The sequence below is a fragment of the Phoca vitulina genome, unplaced genomic scaffold, assembly GCF_004348235.1.
Source record: "Phoca vitulina isolate PV1807 unplaced genomic scaffold, GSC_HSeal_1.0 scaffold7, whole genome shotgun sequence".
NCBI classification, from domain to species: domain Eukaryota; kingdom Metazoa; phylum Chordata; class Mammalia; order Carnivora; family Phocidae; genus Phoca; species Phoca vitulina.
In genome coordinates this window covers 37,201,700-37,223,719 of record NW_022589710.1, presented here as the reverse complement: position 1 = coordinate 37,223,719, position 22,020 = coordinate 37,201,700, and the positions used below count along the sequence as shown (strand labels likewise).

The 22,020-nt window shown below is 35.4% G+C and overlaps 1 protein-coding gene across 7 annotated transcripts in view; it reads right to left on the bottom strand.

Annotated features, from left to right (window-relative positions):
* FUT8 (fucosyltransferase 8) overlaps positions 1–22,020 on the bottom strand; it is a 316,924-nt gene that overhangs the window by 262,367 nt on the left and 32,537 nt on the right. For 6 of the 7 annotated variants that reach the window (XM_032405330.1, XM_032405322.1, XM_032405324.1 and 3 more), the window contains exon 2: positions 5,194–5,291. The exons of the other annotated variant lie outside the window; for it this stretch is intronic. The gene's annotated coding sequence lies outside the window, so the exon portion shown is untranslated. The remainder of the gene's footprint in view (positions 1–5,193; positions 5,292–22,020) is intronic. 7 annotated transcript variants of the gene reach the window in all.

Sequence of the window (22,020 nt, the reverse complement as noted above, 5' to 3'; positions counted from 1 at the left end):
AGAAATGCAAATCAAAACCACAGTGAGATATCACCTTATAGCAGTCAGAATGGCTAGTATCAAAAAAACAAGAAAAAACAGGTGTTGATGAGGATATGGAGGAAAGGGAACCTTGTACACTGTTGGTGGGATTGTAAACCAGTGCAGCCACTATGGGAAACAATATGGAGGTTTCTCAAAAAATTAAAAATAGAAACACCATACAACACAGCAATTCCACTTCTGGGTATTTATCTACAAAAAACAAACACACTAATTCAAAAAGATATATGCACCCATATGTTTACTGCAGCCTTATTTACAATAGCCAAGATATGGAAGCAATGTTAAGTGTCCGCTGACAGATGAATGGATAAAGACGGGATATATATACGCAATGAATATTACTCAGCCATAAAAAATAATGAAATTTTGACATTCATGAAACATGGATGCAGGGTACTATGCTAAGTGAAATAATTCAGACAGAAAAAGACAAACACTGCATGATTTAATTTAGATATAGAATCTAAAAAACAAAACAAACAAAAGAAACAGACTCATGAACACAGAGAACAAACTTATAGCTGCCAGAGAGGTGGGGGTATAGACAAAATAGATGAAAGGGATTAAGAGGTACAAACTTCCAGTTATAAAATAAATAAGTCACAGGATGGGGAATGCAGTCAATAATATTGTAATACATTTGTATGGTGAAAGGTGAGCATTTCATAACATATATAATTGTTGAATCACTATGTTCTACACCTAAAATTAATATGTCAACTATATTTAAATTAAAAATTAAAAAATATTTTTTAAAAAGCTCAGTCATCTATTTGAGAGCTCAAAGGTATGTATGTACCCAAAATCCTAATAAATTTTGGGAAATATATGGTATTTGCCTTAAAAATTTATACTATGCTCAGGGTGCCTGGGTGGCTCAGTCAGTTAAGTGTCCAACTCTTGATTTTGGCTCAGGTCATGATCTCAGGGTCATGAGATCAAGCCCCGAGTCGGGCTCCACACTAAGCCTGCTTAAGATTCTTTCTTTACCTCTCCCTCTGCCCCATACCCACTGCTTGCAAGCACGCACTCTCTCTCTCTCTCTCAAAAAAAAAAAAAGAAAGAAAGAAAGAAAAGGAGAAAAAAACTTAAAATTTTTTTTTTACTATGCTCTTTGACAAATGGAATCTGTGTTCCTACATGCTAGTTGTCCATCCCTTTCCTAATATTTGGCTTTCAGTTATAATGTCTTTGATGCTGTATTAAAAAGTTATGCCAGATAACTTATATAATTAACATGACATGAAAAGAATAGCTCAAGTCTGAAGAAATCATGACTTCTGAGCATAGTCTTTGACTCTGTGTCACATTTACCCAATGACCAAATAATTGCTCTCTCAGGAACATCTCTATAATGCTCTGACTCTGCCTAAAATGTTTTACCTATTTTGGAAATGTTCCCTGTGAACACAATATAACATATTATTTTATCTATAGAGACACTATGCAAGTCATATAATTTATCTAAAATATTCAGAAACAAGAGAACAGTTCAAAGTTGCAGTGACTCTTAATTTCCAGGCTGAGCGCTGGAATTTAAAGCAATATTCTGAGTCAGAGCATAATATTTTGCTCAAGATATTTTTATTTCTGTAGCACATAATGAACCAGATAATCCTTATAAATAATCAAAACCCTTTTGAGATCATCCCATAGCTAATTTTTATATTACTGATTTCCCCAAGGCAGGACAGTTTCCATCACTTTCAACCCAGATATTCATTCAAGAAAGTTTAAACTGACTTTTCATGCCCAGCCTTTGCCATCTAAAAAAAAAAGAAAAGAATAAGTACAATTTTTAATATAAGAAAATTCTTAAAATTTACTTGACTTTTCTAAACAGATAGGTTTCGGAGCTACCCTCCTATACCTAACCTATATGAGGGTTAACTATACAAGCCTATCTGTACATTTCTGATCTAAGAAAGCAACATGATTTTTCAATAGTCAAGAAACACCACAAGATCCAATATACCCCATTTCTAACAATTTTGCATCCCCTCTCTTTATATACTCAAAGTAATCATAAATTGCAGGTCTCTTCCCCTACCCACAAGATCTGTTAAAAAAAAAAATTATTTGGTTATGCTTTAATGCTTTTTAAAAGAAATGCAACCCCAGCCCAAAAAAAGCAATAGTAAAATCATCATGGTTTCTTTAACAACAACAAATAACATTCTATTAATAAATTCTATTAATAAAACATTCTATTAATAATTCTACTAATAAACATTCTATTAATACAATGACATTTTTATTTTTAAAATGTATAACTTCATATTAAAAGGATTTACACACCATCACCAAGTGGGATTTATTCCTGGAATGCAAGGATTGTTCAACATATGAAAATTGATCAATGTAATACGCTACATCAACAAAATGAAAGAAAAACCCACATGATCATCTCAATTGATGTTAAAAAAAAAAAAAAAAAGCATTTGATAAAATTCAATACCCTCTCCTGATGAAAACACTCAAGAAAAAAGCAACAGAAGGAAACTACCTCAACATAATATAAGCCATATATGAAAAACCCACAGCAATCATCATACTCAATGTTGAAAGACTGAAAGCTATTCCTCTAAGATCAGGAACAAGGAAAAGGAAGTCCACTTTCCCCACTTCTATTCAATATAGTACTGGTAGCTCTAGCCAGAGCAATTTGGCAAGAAAAAAAAAAAAAATTCAAGGCATCCAAATTGAAATGGACAAAGTAAAATTATTTATTTGCAGATAATATGATCTTATATGTTAAAAAAAAAACCCTAAAGACTCCACAAAAAAGCTCTTACAACTAATAAATGAATTCATCAAAATAGGATACAAAATCAACATACAAAAACAAACATTTCTACACACTATGAACCATCTGAAAAGACAATTACAAAAAGAATTCCATTAACAGCATCAAAAAGAATAAAATACTTACGAATTAACTTAACCAAGGAGGCAAAAGACTTGTACAATGAAAACTACAAAACATTGATGAAAGAAATTAAAGAAGACATAAATGGAAACACATCCCATGTTAGTAACATTGAAGACTTAATATTGTTAAAATGTCACACTAACCAAAGAAATCAACAGATTCCATGCAACACTGATCAAAACCCCAATCACATTTTTTTCTGATATAGAAAAACCCACACTAAAATTCGTATGAAATCTCAAGGGATCCCAAAGAGCCAAAACAATCTTGAAAAAGAACAGAAAAACTGGAGGACTCACATTTCCTGATTTCAAATTTTACTATAAAGCTACAGTAATCAAAACAGTGTGGGGTTGGGGCGCCTGGGTGGCTCAGTTGGTTAAGTGACTGCCTTCAGCTCAGGTCATGATCCCAGGGTCCTGGGATCGAGCCCCGCATCGGGCTCTCTGCTCAGCCAGAAGCCTGCTTCTCCCTCTCCCACTCCCCCTGCTTGTGTTCCCTCTCACGCTGTCTCTCTCTCTCTCTCCCTGTCAATTAAATGAATAAAATCTTTAAAAAAAATAAAAATAAAAAAATAAAATAAAAATAGAATTACCATATGATCTAGCAATTCCATTTCTGAATATATATATATACCCAAAAGAACTAAAAACAGGGTCTTGAAGAAATATTTGTACACTCATGTTCATAGCCACATTATTTACAATAGCTAAAATGTGGAAGCAACCCATGTCCAACAACCAATAAGTAGGTAAGCAAAATGAAGTATATACATACAATGGAATATTATTCAGCTTTAAAAAGAAGAGAAATTCTGTGCTATGCTACAACACAGATGAACCTCAAGGACATTATGCTAAGTGAAATAAGCCAGCCACAAAAAGACAAATGCTATATATGACTCTCCTCATATGAATTACTTAGAGTCAAATTCACAAAGACAGAAAGTACAATACCACTTTCCAGGAGCTGGAGGGAACAGAGAATGGGGAGTTATTGTTTAATAGGTATATAGTTTCAATTTTACAAGATGAAAAGAGTTATGGGAATGGATGGTGTGATGACTGCATAGCAAAGTGAATGTACTTAATACCACTGAACTGTACACTTAAAAATGGCTAAGATGGGGCGGGGGGCACCTGGGTGGCTCAGTCGGTTAAACATCTGCCTTCGGCTCAGGTCATGATCCCAGGGTCCTGGGATAGAGCCCCAAGTCAGGATCCCTGCTCAGCAGGGAATCTGCTTCTCCCTCTGACCCTCCCCTCTCTGGTGCTCTCTCTCAATCTCTCTCTCTCATAAATAAATTCTTTAAAGAAATGGCTAAGATGGTAAATATTATGTTATGTATTTTGTTATAAATATTATGTTATATATAAGTATTTTATCACCAAAAAAAGAAAAAAAGTATGACTAAAATAATCACCCAAAACTGGAAACTCCCGAAATGTCCATAAAGTGGTGAACGGATAAAACAACTATGGTATATCTCCATATGGTAGAACACAGCTCAGCAATTAAAAAAAAAAAAAAAAAGAACAAATTACTAGTACACACAACATGAATGAATCCAAATGCATTATGCTAAGTGAAAGAAGCTAGATTTTAAAAGCTACATACTAAATTATTCTATTTAAATGACATATCAGAAAAGGTAGACTATAGGGACAAAAAACAGATCAGTGGTTGCTAGGAGTTGAGAGGAAAGAGAGGCTGACTACGAAGAGACAACATGAGTGAAGATTATGGGGATGAATATATATTTATCAAAACTCATAGACTGAACACTAAAAACAAATAATAATTTTAATGTATGACTAAAATCTGGACAACAATCAATCCTTTAAAAGTCAGCTACAAAAATGTCCAAAAGCTCTAAGATGAGTTGTTTATTTTCAGCACCAAACATGTCACAAAACAATGCCAAAAGTACAATGTACCATATTCAGCCACAACTTGTTTTTATCCAGCCTCTTAAAGTACAAAGCTATTAAACAAGGAGTAAAACATTTTTTTTTATTTTATGCACTGCAGATTATACATAGTAGGTAGTGCAAAAATGTCTGTTAACTGATACATAATTCAATAGAGTTTAGACTGACTTGGTCTTTCTAATTCACTGCCATGTACATACATAGCTTTAAACACAAAATTATCCATTTCTCAACATATTAACTTATAATTAGAACAGGGAAATGCTGTCCACAAAATATACTAACCTGAATTTGTTCAGTTAATCAATAAAGGCAATAGAACACTTTATCTTGAATGAAAATACCACCTGGGTCATGAGTGGTCTCTTAGCAAAAGCAGCAACCTGGAACAACAAACAAACAAACAAATGAAATTCAGCCCCACTCAAAGTTCAGTTAGAGTACCTTCAGTTATTATACCATTTAAAAAATTCCTTTTTTTCCCCTTATGTCATAACATGTAAAACTTTCACTTTTTAAAAAAGATTTTATTTATTTATTTGAGAGAGAGAGAGTAGGGGGAGGGGCAGAGGGAGAAGTCAGCTCCCCACTGGGCATGGAGCCCAACACAGGGCTTGTTCCCAGGACCCTGGGATCATGACCTGAGCCAAAGGCAGATGCTTAACCGACTGAGCCACCCAGGCGCCCCCATGTAAAACTTTTACATATTCACTTCTGTAAGCAGTGTTTTTCAAATCCCAATAAAGAATGGGTTTTTACTTTATTGTAATCAAACACAGTAACACTTAGTGTCTTAATTTGCTTCATTGTTTATCTTAAAATAAGTCAGCACCTATAAAACTTACTTTGTGAACACAAAATTCTTTAGTTTTGTCTACTTTTTAACACATGGGGCAATCAGAATTCTCTCTCTTTTCAGACTAATGCTCAAAATCTTCTACATCCCTCACACCACAATCAGCTCTACAACCTAATTTCTGACTATCTTCTACAGAGAATTCCATTAAAGCCAACTTAATTTCTTGTTTTTCACAGAACAATTTTGTCATTCTCAGCTGTCACCCTGCAACACACCTTTCCTTGTTTTTAGAACAGGGACTTTTTCTCCCTTATCCTCTTAGTGAATCAACACATATCCATCAATTTTCTCAAAATCGAGCCCCTCCATTTCTCCCTAAGAGCTGACATAATCACTCTGTACTCCATTAATCTTTGCTAGAATATGTTGTTGCCTTATACATGTGCCATCTCATGTGATCTTCTGATAAGGGACCCTATCTACTATTTCTTTTGCCTCCCTAGTATCTACTACCATGTTTGACATATAGAAAGTTGACACGTGAATAGTCTTAATAAAGATTCACACATCAAATGTTCACTGAATATATATGTGCAAGTTCCTAAGTACAAAAACCCAAGAATAATATAGCAACACAATACAATCTTCAGAAATACCTCTTTCTGCCAACAACTTTACTGTTGTTACAACGTGAGATTTTGGATTGACATTATTACTAATTGTGAGAAGCAGTCTTTATCCAATGACATCAAAGCCTACTGAAACCAATTTTTGGTAATTAGAAATAATACTGAAGGCATCATCACCAACTCCAACTCCCACAGCCTAAAGGTAATCCAACTATTTTCACTTTAAATTCAAAAAAAAAAAATCTATTCTGAGGCAGAACAGCTTATTAATAAGAACATTCAATAAATTACTCTAAGCTAAAAATAGTAAGCATATTTGTATAGTGCTTTACTATTTACATTATCCCATCTGCTAGATCTAGTTGAAAAAGACAAACCACTGCTAAGTCAACTACTCCAAGGGTCCGTAAACAATTCCTAAATGGCCATTAACTATAAAAATCAGCCAAAGCTCGTTATTCCTTCCTGTAACTTCACCCAAAAGTCTTTACCAACTTCCCGCAATAATCCAGTAGCTTAGGACTTACGCTTCTAGCTATTATGGAGTAACTGGTACCAGATTTACCCTCAGACAGTAAACAACTACAAAACTAGACAAAACACATGACAAACAGTTTATGGACATGGGACAATAATTAGTGTAGATCTGCATTCCATGAGAGAAGAAAACAAGCTAGATAAGCCCTATGAACATCTTGACTTTCTACCAAGAGACATGTTCTAAACACCACTGTAGGCAGGGAGATTCAAAGGATGGCACAGCAATCTACTTAACTTGAAAAGACAAAGATATAAGTTCAGTAAGGTATAGGTGACAGGAATTACCGGAATAATGTACCAGAGAGGAGGGGTTATGCAGAAAAAAGCTCTAGACATCAAGGTAGGGGTCCACTTGATTCTAACTTAATACTAATCTACATACACTTAGAGTGAAATTCCACAAGGCCAGGCAAAAAGCAACTGCTGAGGAGCTTAAAAAAAAACAAAACAAACCCCCCCCCCCCACACACACACACACAAAAGAACAATGCAAGGTTCAAACAGAGCTGGAGACATTGGAGGTGCCATCCAACCAGAGTACAGAAAGACTTTGTATACTCTGGGCAATAAGTAGAGACCTCAGCATGGCTAAAAATCAGTCCTAGAATAAAGACTACTCTCTAATGATCCCAAAAGAACTTAAAAACAAACCTTGAAGGAACAACCAGATCCTCAATTTAACATCTGTAACCAGATGATTAGCCAAATGGAAAACCTCATTATTCACAGGGCATCAGGTAAAGTACTCAAAAAGGTTCTGCCTCAGTAGTGGGGCAATTAGATTAAATGGTCCCACTTAACAAAGATTAAAAGCAATACCTTACAGGATCAAATACTTTCCAAGTAACTTCAATACATTCCAGAAAAAGTTTCAAGAATATTTATAGGAATACAAAAATATCCGCACCCAACAAGGTAAATTTACAATGTCTGCTTTTACATGCCTGACAAGCATCAACTGATTTCCAAGCAGGTTTAAAAAAAAAAAAAAAAAAAAGATTAAGAAAAAGAAAATACAGCCATAATGAGTAAAAATATCAATCAAAACCAGCCTGGACATGACACAGTTGATAGGATTAGGAAACCAGGACATTAAAAGTTGTTATAAATCCCATATGTTCTAGAAGCTAGAAAAAAGGTTGACTATATTTCCAGTAAAGACAGAAAAAAAGACCCAACCCAAACATCTAAAAATGACAACTAGAATGCTGAAGATGCTTTACCTCAGTGAATAAGATTCTCTACTCTGATAGATTCGGGGCTCTATTCCTGGTATTGTATGTGAGCTATGAGTATTGTATTGTTCCTTCAATTCCTTTTGAGTGGCTCTTCCTAGCCTCAAGTAGTTTCCTCACAGGCATGCACTGATTAGTACTCAACTGAATTCTTGAAAGGAACCTCACTGATTAGTACTCAACTGAATTCTTGAAAATTCTCTTGCAGCTCTCTCTTCTCTGATATTCTGCCCTGTGAACTCCAGCTGCCTTGGCTCCCCACAGCCTCCCAGCTCCTTCTCTTCCACTCAGGAAGATTTCTTGATTCCTCCTGGGTTCTACTGACCTGCTCCATGCCTAGAAACTCTCTCCAGGCTAGAGCATTCTTAAGTCTCACTTAATTTATTTCCTGTCGCTCAGGGATCAAAGTCGTTTGCTGCCTGATAGCAAATATCTTAGAAACTGTTGTTTCATATCTTTAATCCAGTTAGTTTTTTTAGGGTGGAAGGATACTAATCCCTATTGGTCCAACTTGGACGGAAGCACTATTTTAATTATTTTGAAGGGGAGCTACGACCTAGATTAATTTTGTGACAGCACCGAATGCTGACATTTTCCAAAAATTAGATGTATTCAATTAACACCACTCATACATTAATAAGTTATCCTAAAGCATATAATAAATGCATAATACGTGGTAGAAAAGAACAGTAACCATGAAAGTGAAATAGGCAAAGACCAGCTGAGCACAAAGAACAAACAGGACCCAGTAATCAAAAATAATAAAAAGCTATTTGTTGGATGCATATTTAACAGCCAATGCAATTAATCTAGAGAGTAAGGTCTTCTACCTAAAAATGAGGAAAGATTACCCACAGCACGTTGCTGAAGTTGCAGGTGGTCAAGATCAAAAACAAATGATAGGTAATTCCCAAGTTGCTTACCAAGAGGCTTTTGATATAAGCAAGAAAGAGATGCAACCCACACACCCAATCTGCCTGAGGCTGGCTCTTAACTTTTCTGTTTCACTGTAAGATCCTTAGTAATCCAAGCTTGCCTACACACTAGCTAAAATGGCTTTTGATGAGGCCACTTCAGAACCTGATACAGTGAATGAAGCCTCATCCAAAGACAGCACCTTCATCATGCAGTTGCTTAGAGACAACCTAACATTATGGACATCAGACAGTGCAGGAGAATAATATGATGCTGCAGAAGGGGCAGAAAACTTAGGTGCATACAGGCTGTCATCCTTCTCCCCCTTAAGAAACCTTTTTACACATCTCCATTCCTTATTCCATTTGAATTTCCTATAGCAAAGAAACCCATTCATGTGTATGGAATCAAATGTTTATAGTCTATTCACACTGCAGCTTTGGGAAAACTCCATTCCTTGATTTGTGTTTGCCTTGGCCTTCCTGGTGTGCAGTTACTGCTGTAGAAAAGTATTAATAGCTTCATTTCATATAAATGTAAGTAACTTCTAAACATTTATGTAGAGGACTAAAAACGTATCTGGTATTTAAGTAATCTGAACTAGTTCTGCAAGTTATTGGGTTTTGTATTACTGTGAAGATATGAAAATGTAGTTCATTATCACTTAAAGAGTATTCTACATAACTTAATTTCTATTTTCCCTCTCTTACTTTTTTCGAGGGTTTCCTTTTAGTAAGCAACTTTTCCATGCTCTTAATGTATTCCTTTTTGGTAGGAATCCAGAAGTATGAGATTAAATGGAAAAGCATTTGACATTTCTGGGCCAGATATCACAAACAGAAATGCCTCCTGTATCCTGTATATGATGGAGGTCTTGTATGTCTATCACAACAGAAGTTTCCTTATTCAATCATTTGCTGCTATTTAAGTTGACAACTTCCCTTCCTAATAAAATTTACTTAAACCTCCTGCCTTTGTGGTTCTGGTATTCACTGTACTATGTAACAGAAGTAGTAATGTTGCCACTAGAATGCAAGCATTGCTTTTGGCAAATTGAAGTGCAAGTCATTTCTTAATATACTAGAGAAAGGGAAAATAAATTAAAGTACACAAGTCCACACCAAAAACTTGAGTACTTTTCCATGCAGATTTGTCCATATGTGAGAGGGTGTCCAGTTTGTCTAGTATTGTTATTTAGAGAGTTGGACCACTATTGTGTGGTCACCGACTGTAGTCCCAAAATAGCCTTATGAAATGTTATGCCTTATTTAACAGAACAGTAACATACAATAAAAAAAAAGTAAAGAGATCCTTTTATAGTTGTTATTCTTTCAACTAGTCTGAAATCAGAAGGCAAAATACTAAAATTTCCATCAGTTATAATACCATCATTCCTTTTAAATTCCCATGGTAATTTGAATTTCTAAATCTTTTTCAACTTGCCTTAACACTACCTTTCGCTGTTTTCCCTACCCCATCTCCACAAGATTGTGTACACCATGAGAGCCAAAACCATGTGTATTCATTTTTATATCCTTTAGTGGTTTCTAACACACTGCCGTCTTGACACCCATTAGTATTTAACATTTTCTGCTCACCAATATCCCTTTTACCCATCTCACAAGGATATTGCAAGGATCAAACAGAGTAATATTTGTGACAGTACTTTGCAAAATAAAAATGTCTTGCAGATGTCAGATGAATTTTATTTCATTATCTATGGCTATCCTAAATCTTAGCTGGCAAGTAGTAGAATGCTCCATGGAACGAAAGCAGAACTGGCCCTCATGATTAGCATGAGTTTGATGGTAGCTCCTCAGCCTCCTTTACTCTGTCCCCTTTTCTACAGGTTCTAGAGTCCACTTAGTCATCATCCCAACAGCATCCCAACCCCCACATCATCTGGCATTTTTATGGTTTCCAGCACCAGCTCCAGTTCTAGCTCCCAGTCTATAGTTCATAATGACTGGCCTTTTTGCTACAATCTTCAACCAGGCCCTTCCCTTACTGGATAAGATACAGAGAAAAAAATCAACAAGGCAGAGGCTTATGACCTAACATTATCTCTGTAATGTTGAATAAAAAAATCACTTGTGCCTTTTTTTTAAAATGCCAGTATAAATATGTAACCTTGCCTTAGCTGCATGGTAAGTAGGATATGAGGAGCTCAGGATGTCATGACTTTCAAGATTATTGTGACTTTCAAGAATACATTCTGGCATTGAGGAAAGAATCTTAAAACAGAAATGAAGAAGAGTCTTTGAATCTAGTCCCAGCTCTGAATATCAATTTACTACATGATTTTGGATGTAACATATCACTTGCCTAGACTTCTAGTTATTCTTCTACAAATGAAAGAACTGGAAAAAATTCTAAAAGTCTCTTGCAGCTCTAAAATTCTGGGAGTAAAAGCCTAAACTATACCTTGTAGGAGCCATTAAAATTCTTGGGTTTATATACCAATTCATCTTTATGCCTTACTACTAAACAAGCCCTCTTCCCCAACAACATTCTAAATAATTCATCTTGACAAGATATGATTTGAGTAACCAGTTCTAGAAGCAACTGTTTTCCTTAATCTTTTGCTTAAAAATTTTCCAGTCCAAAAACTGATTTTTTTTCATTATTACAAAACAGAGATGTTTTCCTCTAACTTTACCATCAAATACAGTGATTACACCTCCCTGATTTACTGGAAACTGAAAAATACAGCTTATATTCACCAAGTTCAGCAATAAACTCACATAAAATGTACTTTCCCAAACCAGTCTTGGACACCTTCAGTCCCACTACATAAAAAAATGTTTTTTTAGGGCACCTGGGAGGCTCAGTCATTCAGCTCAGGTCATGATCCCAGGGTCCTGGGATCGAGCCCTGCATCAGCCTCCTTGCTCTGCGGGAAGCCTCCTTCTCCCTCTCCCACTCCCCCTGCTTGTGTTCCCTCTCTCACTGTCTCTCTCTCTGTCAAATAAATAAATTTAAAAAAAAATGTTTTTTTAAATTTTAGAATAGTTTTTTTTATATTACAGACAAGTTGCAACATACAAAGAGTTTCCATACGCGGCACACCCAGATTCCCCTATGGTTAACATTTTGCATTACTACTGAACACTTGTCACAGTTAATGAAAAAAATGTTAATATATTATTACTAATGAAACTCCATACTTTATTCAAATAAATATACTAAATATCAAAAAAAATTTCAAAGCAAACTCTTAAAAAGAGCAATGAAAACATAATACAACATGATGAAAGCCAAACAGGAAACAGAATACACACAGTAAATATAATAAATAATTGTCAGAGCTAAAAATCTAGCATATCAGTGTCAATAATAAATGCAAAGAGCTTAACTCCTCTACTAAAAGAAAAAAAAATTTTAGATTGGCTCATGAAGTAAAATCCAATTGTATATTATATAAGGAACACCTAAAAACAAAGTCATTAAGAAACATTGAAAGGAAAAAGATATGAGCAAAGGTATAATGGGCAAATACAATCAAAAAGAAAACAGAGGTTATGATGTTAATAACTGACAAGGTAGAATTCAAGCCCAAAAAACACCTAGCAAGACAAAATAGGGCTTTTTCTATGTTAAAGGACAAATTAACAATGAGGAAGATAAATCAGTTACAAATACTTTTGCACCAAATAACCCTGTCACAAGCTTTATAAAACAAAAATCTACAATAGCTGTACAAAAAAATTAATAAAAACAGAGTAATAGTAGGTGAAGCTAAAGAAGACCAAAGCAATGTAATCAGTAAGGTACATTATTGTAACATACTGAACTTGCTATATTGAATTTTGTATATTGATAGAGAAAACAATCTCTTTTCGTGTGGACATGGACTATTCACAAAAACTGATCATATATAAGGTCATACAGAAAATCTCAGTAAGTTCACAATAGTAAAAATACCACAAATTATGTTTTCTGATCACAGTGCAATAAAACTACATATGAAAAATAACAAAAAGCCCTTACTCCTGCAGGTTAAAAACTGTTATCTTAAACAACTTTTGAATGAAATGGAAAAAAACAAAATTGTATAATACATAAAGATAAATTCCAAATGGATTAGAGATCAAAATATAAAAATTGAAACCATGAAAGTCCTGTAAGAAAACATAAATGATTTCAAGTATAACCTGGGAATGAGAAAAGTCAGTCTAGCTAGCAGTGATTCAAAATCCAAAAGCAAAAGATACAATTTTTAACTGACATATTCAACAAAAACTATTTTTTAAAGTAGGCATGGCCAAACTTAACTGCCTCCTAACATACAGAGTTTGTAGTATGAGTATAACCAAATTAATTGCCTGCATCAGCCCTTTTATAGAGGAATATAATGGAATTCCATAACATTCATAACGTAAAGACTACAATCCAAATTTATTTGACATACAAAGGTCAAGAAAATAAGACCAAACAACAAAAAAATACGTAAATACCAACCTTATAGAATCAGATGTTAGTATCAATAAACAAGGATTTTAAAAGAGCTTTTACAATTATGCCCAATGAATAAAGGAAAATATGCTCATAAAGAAATAGAATCCACAGAAAAACAACCAAATAGAAATTCTAGAACAGTAAAAGAGTATCTACAATAAGGAGCACACACTGGAAATGATATAGGAAAGAGTCAGTGAACCTAAAGTTTGATCAATAAAAACAACTTTCTCAGAACTTTTATAACTGAAGTGTGTACCCTTTGGCCAACATCTCATTTCCGTCATCCCCCAGCCCCTGGTAACCACCATTTCACTGTTTCTAGGAGTTCAGCTTTTTCAGATTCCACATATGCAATTCAAGTACCTATACTGTATGATACACAGTTACTTGTCTCTCTCTGACTTATTTCACTTAGCATATAATGCCCTCAATGTCCATCCATGTTGTCACAAATGATAGGATTTCCTTCTTTCTCATAGCTGAACATTCCATTGTATATATATTATGTACATCCCCTTTATCCATTCGTCCACTAACAGATATCTTGGCTATTGTGAATAATGCTGCAAAGAACATGGGAGTGCAAGTATCTCTTCAAGATCCAGTTTCACTTCCTTGGATATATACCCAGAAGTAGGATTGCTGGATCATATGGTAGCCCTATTTTTAACTTTCTGAGGAAACTCCGTACTGTTTTCCATGGTGGGTGTCTAATTTACATTCCCACCAATAGTTCACAAGAGTTCCCTTTTCTCCACAGCCTTGCCAACACTTGTTATCTCTTGTCTTTTTGATAACAGCCATTATAATAGGTGGAGGTTATATCTCATTGTGGTTTTGATTTGTATTTCCCTAGTGATTAGTAATGTCAAGCATCTTTTCATGTAACTAAGCCATTTGTAGGTCTTCTATGGAAAAATGTCTATTAAGTTCCTCTGCCTATTTTATAACTGGATTAAAAAATTTTTGCGATTGAGTAGTTTAGTTATTCATATATTTTGGATATTAAATCCTTATCAAATATATGACTTGGAAATATTTTCTCCCATTCCATGGTTGAGGTAAGTTCCTTCTTCTACACTCAATTTGTTGACAGTTTTTATCATGAAAAGGATGTTATGTTTTGTCAAATACTTTTAATGCATCTATTGAGATGATAAGATCTTTATCTTTCATTCTATTAACTTGGTGTATCACATTTATTGACTTGTGTATGTTGAATCATCTTTGCATCCCAGGGGTAAATTCCACTTGATCATAGTGTATGATCCTTTGAATATATTGTTGAAATTTGGTTTGATAATATTTTGTTAAAGATTTTTACATCTACGTTCATCAGGAATACTGGTGTAGGTTTCTTTACTTTATATTGTCCCTGACTGGCTTTGGTATAAGGGTAATACTGGCCTTGCAATATGAGTTCAGGAGTATTTCTTCCTCTTAGAATTTTTATAGAGTTTGAGAAAGATTGATATTAACTCTTCTTTAAACATCTGGTAGAATTCACCAGAAAAGCCATCTGGGACTAGAGTTTTATTTGTTGAAAGGTTTTTGATTACTGATTAAATCTCCTTACTAGTAATTGGTCTGTTCAGATTTTCAATTTTCATGATTCAGTCTTGGTAAGTTGTATGTTTCTGAGAATTTATCCATTTCTCTAAGTTGTCCGATTTGTTGGCATATAATTGTTCATAGCCATCTTATGATCCTTTGCATGTCCATGGCACCAGTTATAACACCTTCTCTTTCATTTCTGATTTTGAATCCTCTCCCTTTTTTCCTTGGTGAGTCTAGCTAAGGGTATGTCTATTTTATCTTTTTAAAGAAAACAGTTCTTAGTTTCACTGATCTTTTCTATTGTCTTTTTAGTCTCTATTTCATTTATTTCTACTCTGATCTTTAGAATTTCCTTCTCCCTATTAACTTTGGATTCAGTTTGTTCTTCTTTTTTCTAGTACCTTGAGGTATAAAGTTAGGTCATTTATTTGAGCTTTTTTTTTTTTTTAATGTTATTTTATTATGTTAGTCACCATACATTACATCATTAGTTTTTCTTTTTTTTCTTTTTTTTTAATTTTATTGTTATGTTAGTCACCATACAATACATCATTGGTTTTTGATGTGGTGATCCACGATCCACTGTTTTCGTATAACACCCAGTGCTCCATGCAGTGCGTGCCCTCCTTAATACCCATCACCGGGCTAACCAATCCCCCCTCCCCCCTCCCCTCTAAAACCCTGTTTGTTTCTCAGAGTCCATAGTCTCTCATGGTTCATCTCTCCCTCCAATTACCCACCCCCCATTTTTCCCTTCCTTCTCCTAATGTCCTCCATGCTATTCCTTATGTTCCACAAATAAGTGAAACCATATGATAATTGACTTTCTCTGCTTGACTTATTTCACTTAGCATAATCTCCTCCAGTCCCATCCATGTTGATGTAAAAGTCGGGTATTCATCTTTTCTGATGGCTGAGTAATATTCCATTGTATATATGGACCACATCTTCTTTATCCATTCATCTGTTGAAGGGCATCTCGGCTCTTTCCACAGTTTGGCTATTGTGGACATTGCTGCTATGAACACTGGGGTGCATATGGCCCTTCTTTTCACTACATCTGTGTCTTTGGGGTAAATACCCAGGAGTGCAATTGCTGGGTCATAAGGTAGCTCTATTTTTAAATTTTTGAGGAACCTCCACACTGTTTTCCAAAGTGGCTGTACCAACTTGCATTCCCACCAACAGTGTAAGAGGGTTCCCCTTTCTCCACAACCTCTCCAACATTTGTTGTTTCTTTCCCTGTCCATTTTTGCCATTCTAACTGGTGTAAGGTGGTATCTCAATGTGGTTTTGATTTGGATCTCCCTGATGGCTAATGATGATGAACATTTTTTCATGTGTCTGTTAGCCATTTGTATGTCTTCTTCAGAGAAGTATCTTTTCATATCTTCTGCCCACTTTTTGACTTGATTATTTGTTTTTTGGGTGTTGAGTTTGAGAAGTTCTTTATAGATCTTGTATACCAGCCCTTTACCTGTAGTGTCATTTGCAAATATTTTCTCCCATTCAGTTGCCTCTTTGTTTTGTTGACTGTTTCCTTTGCTGTGCAGAAGCTTTTTATCTTGATGAAGTCCCAAAAGTTCATTTTTGCTTTTGTTTCACTAGCTTTTGGAGATGTATCTCGAAAGAAGTTGCTGTGGCCGATGTCAAAGAGGTTACTGCCTATGTTCTCCTCTAGGATTTTGATGGATTCCTGTCTCACATTGAGGTCTTTCATCCACTTTGAGTTCATCTTTGTGAATGGTGTTAGAGAATGGTCGAATTTCATTCTTCTGCATGTGGCTGTCCAATTTTCCCAGCACCTTTTATTGAAGAGACTGTCTTTTTTCCACTGCATGTTTTTTCCTGCTTTGTCAAAGATTATTTGACCATAGAGTTGAGGGTCCATATCTGGGTTCTCTATTCTGTTCCATTGGTCTATATGTCTGTTTTTGTGCCAGTACCATGCTGTCTTGGTGATCACAGCTTTGTAATATAGCTTGAAATCAGGCAACGTGATGCCCCCAGCTTTGTTTTTCTTTTTCAACATTTCCTTGGTGATTCGGGATCTTTTCTGATTCCATACAAATTTTAGCATTGTTTGTTCCAGCACTTTGAAAAATGTCATTGGAATTTTGATTGGGATGGCACTGAAGGTATAGATTGCTCTGGGTAGCATAGACATTTTAACAATGTTTATTCTTCCGATCCATGAGCATGGAATATTTTTCCATCTTTTTGTGTCTTCTTCAATTTCTTTCATGAGTGTTTTGTAGTTCCTAGAGTATAGATTCTTTACCTCTTTGGTTAGGTTTATTCCGAGGTATCTTATGGTTTTTGGTTTTATTGTAAATGGAATTGTTTCTCATCCTAAGGGGGAAATACATAGCCATCCAAGCCTCACTCAAAAAAAAAGAAAAATCCCTAATTCCCCAACTAACTATACACCTTAAAGAACTAGAGAAAAAGCAAGAAACGATGCCTAAGCCACACATTAGAAGAGAAATAATTAAGATTAGAGCAGAGATCAATGAATTAGAAACCAGAAACACAGTAGATCAGATCAACGAAACTAGAAGTTGGTTCTTTGAAAGAATTAATAAGATCGATAAACCACTGGCCAGACTTACCCAAAAGAGAAGAGAAAGGACCCAAATTAATAAAATTATGAATGAAAGGGGAGAGATCACGACTAACACCAAAGAAATAGAAACAATTATTAGAAATTATTATCAACAACTATATGCCAATAAATTGAGCAATCTGGATGAAATGGAGGCCTTCCTGGAAACCTATAAGCTGCCAAGACTGAAACAGGAAGAAACTGACAACCTGAATAGGCCAATAACCAGTAACGAGATTGAAGCAGTGATCAAAAACCTCCCAAAAAACAAGAGTCCAGGGCCTGATGGATTCCCTGGGGAATTCTACCAAACATTCAAAGAAGAAATAATACCTATTCTACTGAAGCTGTGTCAAAAAATAGAAACAGAAGGAAAACTTCCAAACTCATTCTATGAGGCTAGCATTACCTTAATCCCCAAACTAGGCAAAGACCCCATCAAAAAGGAGAATTTCAGACCAATATCCCTGATGAATATGGATTCCAAAATCCTCAACAAAATCCTAGCTAATAGGATCCAACAATACGTTAAAAGGATCATCCACCTCGACCAAGCGGGATTTATCCCTGGGATGCAAGGATGGTTCAACATTCGCAAATCAATCAATGTGATAGAACACATTAATAAGAGGAGGGAGAAGAACCATATGGTCCTCTCAATTGATGCAGAAAAAGCATTTGACAAAATACAACATCCTTTCCTGATTAAAACTCTTCAGAGTATAGGGATAGAGGGAACATTCCTCAAGTTCATAAAATCCATCTATGAAAAACCCACAGCGAATATCATCCTCAATGGGGAGAAGCTGAGAGCCTTTCCCTTAAGATCAGGAATACATCAAGGATGCCCACTCTCGCCACTATTGTTCAACATAGTATTAGAAGTCCTAGCAACAGCAATCAGACAACAAAAAGAAATAAAAGGTATTCAAATTGGCAAAGAAGAAGTCAAACTCTCTCTTTTCACAGATGACATGATACTTTACGTGGAAAACCCAAAAGACTCCACCCCCAAATTACTAGAACTCATACAGCAATTCAGTAATGTGGCAGGATACAAAATCAATGCACAGAAATCAGTTGCTTTCTTATACACTAACAATGCAACTGTAGAAAGAGAAATTAGAGAAACGATTCTTTTTTTTTTTTTTTTTTTAAGATTTTATTTATGTGACAGAGAGAGACACAGCGAAAGAGGGAACACAAGCAGGGGGAGTGGGAGAGGGAGAAGCAGGCTTCCCGCCGAGCAGGGAGCCCGATGCGGGGCTCAATCCCAGGACCCTGGGGATCATGCCCTGAGCCGAAGGCAGACGCTTAACGACTGAGCCACCCAGGTGCCCCTGAGCTCTTTTTACTTAATGAGGGTGGTGTTTCTTGCTATGAACTTTCCTCTTAGAACTGTTTTTACTGTATCTCTTAGGTTTTGGTATGCTGTATTTCCATTTGCATTTGTCTCAAGGTAATTTTTTATTTGACTGGTTGTTCAGTAGTATGTTATTTCATCACCTGAATCTTCCAGTTTTCTTTTTGTAATGGATTTCTAGTTTCATACCATGTGGTCAGAGAAGATGCTTAATATAGAAAAGCTGTTTTGTATGACAGAGTAATAGCAGACAAATGTTATTATAAATTTGTCAAATTTCATAAAATATACGACACAAAGAATGAACTCTAATGTAACTATGGACTTTAGTTAGTAATAATGCATTAATATTGGTTCATCAATTATAACAAATGTGTCACTCTAAGATGTAAATAACATGGAGGGAACAGGGGAGCAGTGGGTATAATTAGAGAACTCTGTACTTTCTGATAAATTTTTCTGTAAACTTAAAAGTTCTCCAAAAAAGATTAAATATTTTTTTAAAAGACGCTATAAGCAAAATCAAAAGACAGGTGAAAAATTGACAGAAAATATATACAACATACATTACAGATAAAAATCTAATATCCCTAGCATAGAAAGAATTCTTAAAAGCTGAGAGAAAATGAAACCCAAAACCTGATAGAGAAATTGGCAACAGATAATTCAGACAATAAAACACCCTAAAACTGCCCTTAAACATACAAAAAATGTTCAACCTCACTCATTACATTGATATGCCACTTTTTACCTATCCCCCAAAATTTTAAATATAATATTCTGCTGCCAAAACTACAAGAAAACAGGTACTCTCATAAATTGCTGGTGATAAGGTAAACTAGTACAATGCTAATGGAGAAAAATTTAGCAACATCTTATAAAACTTATAGGGTATTTAACTTCTGACTTAGCAATTTCACTTCTAGAAATTTACCCTACAAAAAACCCCCAAAAGTATACAAGCATATATGCACAAAGTTATTCATTGCAGCATTGCTTTTAATCAAATTAATAGAAACCTTAAATGCGAAAAATCCTAAATTGGAGCATGGCTGAGTAAACTATTACATCCATACAATCAAGTACTATGCAACTATAGAAAGATGAGGAAGATATGTGACTACCAGGATATATTAAGAAAAAAAAGTAAAGAGCAAAGAATATTTATTGTATGTAAACTTTTGAGTATGAAGGGGAATTAAGAAAATATCCATGGATCAGGATAAAATAAATTAAAGATTAAACAAGAAAACTATAAGACTGGTCACTAGCAAGGAATGTATATCAGTATCTGTGGCTGCTGTAACAAATTACCACAAACCTGGCAGCCTAAAACAAATTTACTCTCAACAGTTCTGAAGGCCAGAAATCCACAATCAGTTTCACTGAGCCGAAAGTAAGGTTTAAAAGGGCCTCACTCCCTTAGGAGTCTCTAGGAAGGAATCTGTTCCTTGTCTCTTCCAGCCTCTGGTGCCTGCCCACATTCCTTGGCTTGTACCTACATCATTATAATCTCTACCTCTATGATCATACTGCCTTCTCTTCTTCTATGTCAAGTCTCCCTCTGCTTTTCTCTTATAAGAATATATGTGACTGTATGTAGGACCTACCCAGGGTAATGTCTCCATCTCAAAAACCTTACCTCACTTTAATCACATCTACAAAGACCCTGTTTTCATACAAGATAACATTCACAGGTTCCAGAGATTAGTGTATGCATGTCTCATGCATGTCTTTTAGGAGGTCATTTTTCAGAGGGTGTATGAAAATGGAGTGGAAGAGATGGGGGAATGACATTTGGGAATACTTTTTTATAGAGTTCTGGACTCCCGTTAATGAACTCTTATAGTTCTCGACCATATGAGTGTTTCACATACCCCAAAAAATACATAAAATCAACAAGTATAGAAAAGGGCTAGCCCTTAAAGTAGTATATAAACAGAAGGAACCAGACCTAAAGTATTTCAAATAATTAACACATCACCACTGAAAGAAAAATAGGGCCACTGGAGAGAACTGAAGTGACTTTTTTTTTTTTTAAGATTTTATTTATTTATTTGTCAGAGAGAGAGAGTACAAGCAGGGGGAGTGGCAGGTAAAGGGAGAAGCAGGCTCCCTGCCGAGTAAGGAGCCTGATTCGGGGCTCAATACCAGGACCCTGAGCATGACCTGAGCCAAAGGCAGACACTTAACCAACTGAGCCACCCAGGTGTTCCCTGAAGTAACTTTTGAGCATGGTATTTTGTCTATACTCTCAAGCTGAAAACAAAACTAACATTAGTGTGTTTTACCACTGGAATGGGTTATCAATTTTAAGGCTATCTTTTATGCATTCTAAGATTAATTGAATAAGCAAATGTATCGTAAATAATTAGAGGCAGGTGTCTCGCTGTCAGCAAAGGGAATTAGAAATACTTGAAAAATTAAGTTTGGAATGAATCCTGGGGTACTGGATTGAAAATGGAGCTATCAACTTGAGCTCAGTTATAAATGTACATATATAGAAATATAAATGGATATGAATGTGTCAGCATGTATATTTTCCTTACTCTATCTAGAGGGCCTGGAAGCAATGACACCCCAGTGACAATGAGCACAATAACTAACACCCAGACCTTTTATCTAAATACTCTTCTCCACTAAGAGGATTGAGACTTCTTGGGAAAATTGCTGATTTCACCTCAGCAGCTGGGATAGATATTCTGGGCCAGAATATCTTGTGCCAGAAACTAAGGAAATGCTCAAAGAATCATGGAAATATGCCTTAAGAACACATGAGTTGGGGGCACCTGGGTGGCTCAGATGGTTAAGCATCTGCCTTCGGCTCAGGTCATGATCCCAGGAGCATGGGATCGAGTCCCGCATCGGGCTCCCTGCCTGGCGGGGAGCCTGCTTTTTCCTCTGCCTCTGCCTCTCTCTCTCTCTCTCTCTCTCTCTAACTCTCATGAATAAATAAATAAAACATTTTAAAAAAAAAAAAAAAAAAAAAAAAAAAAAAAAAAAAAAAA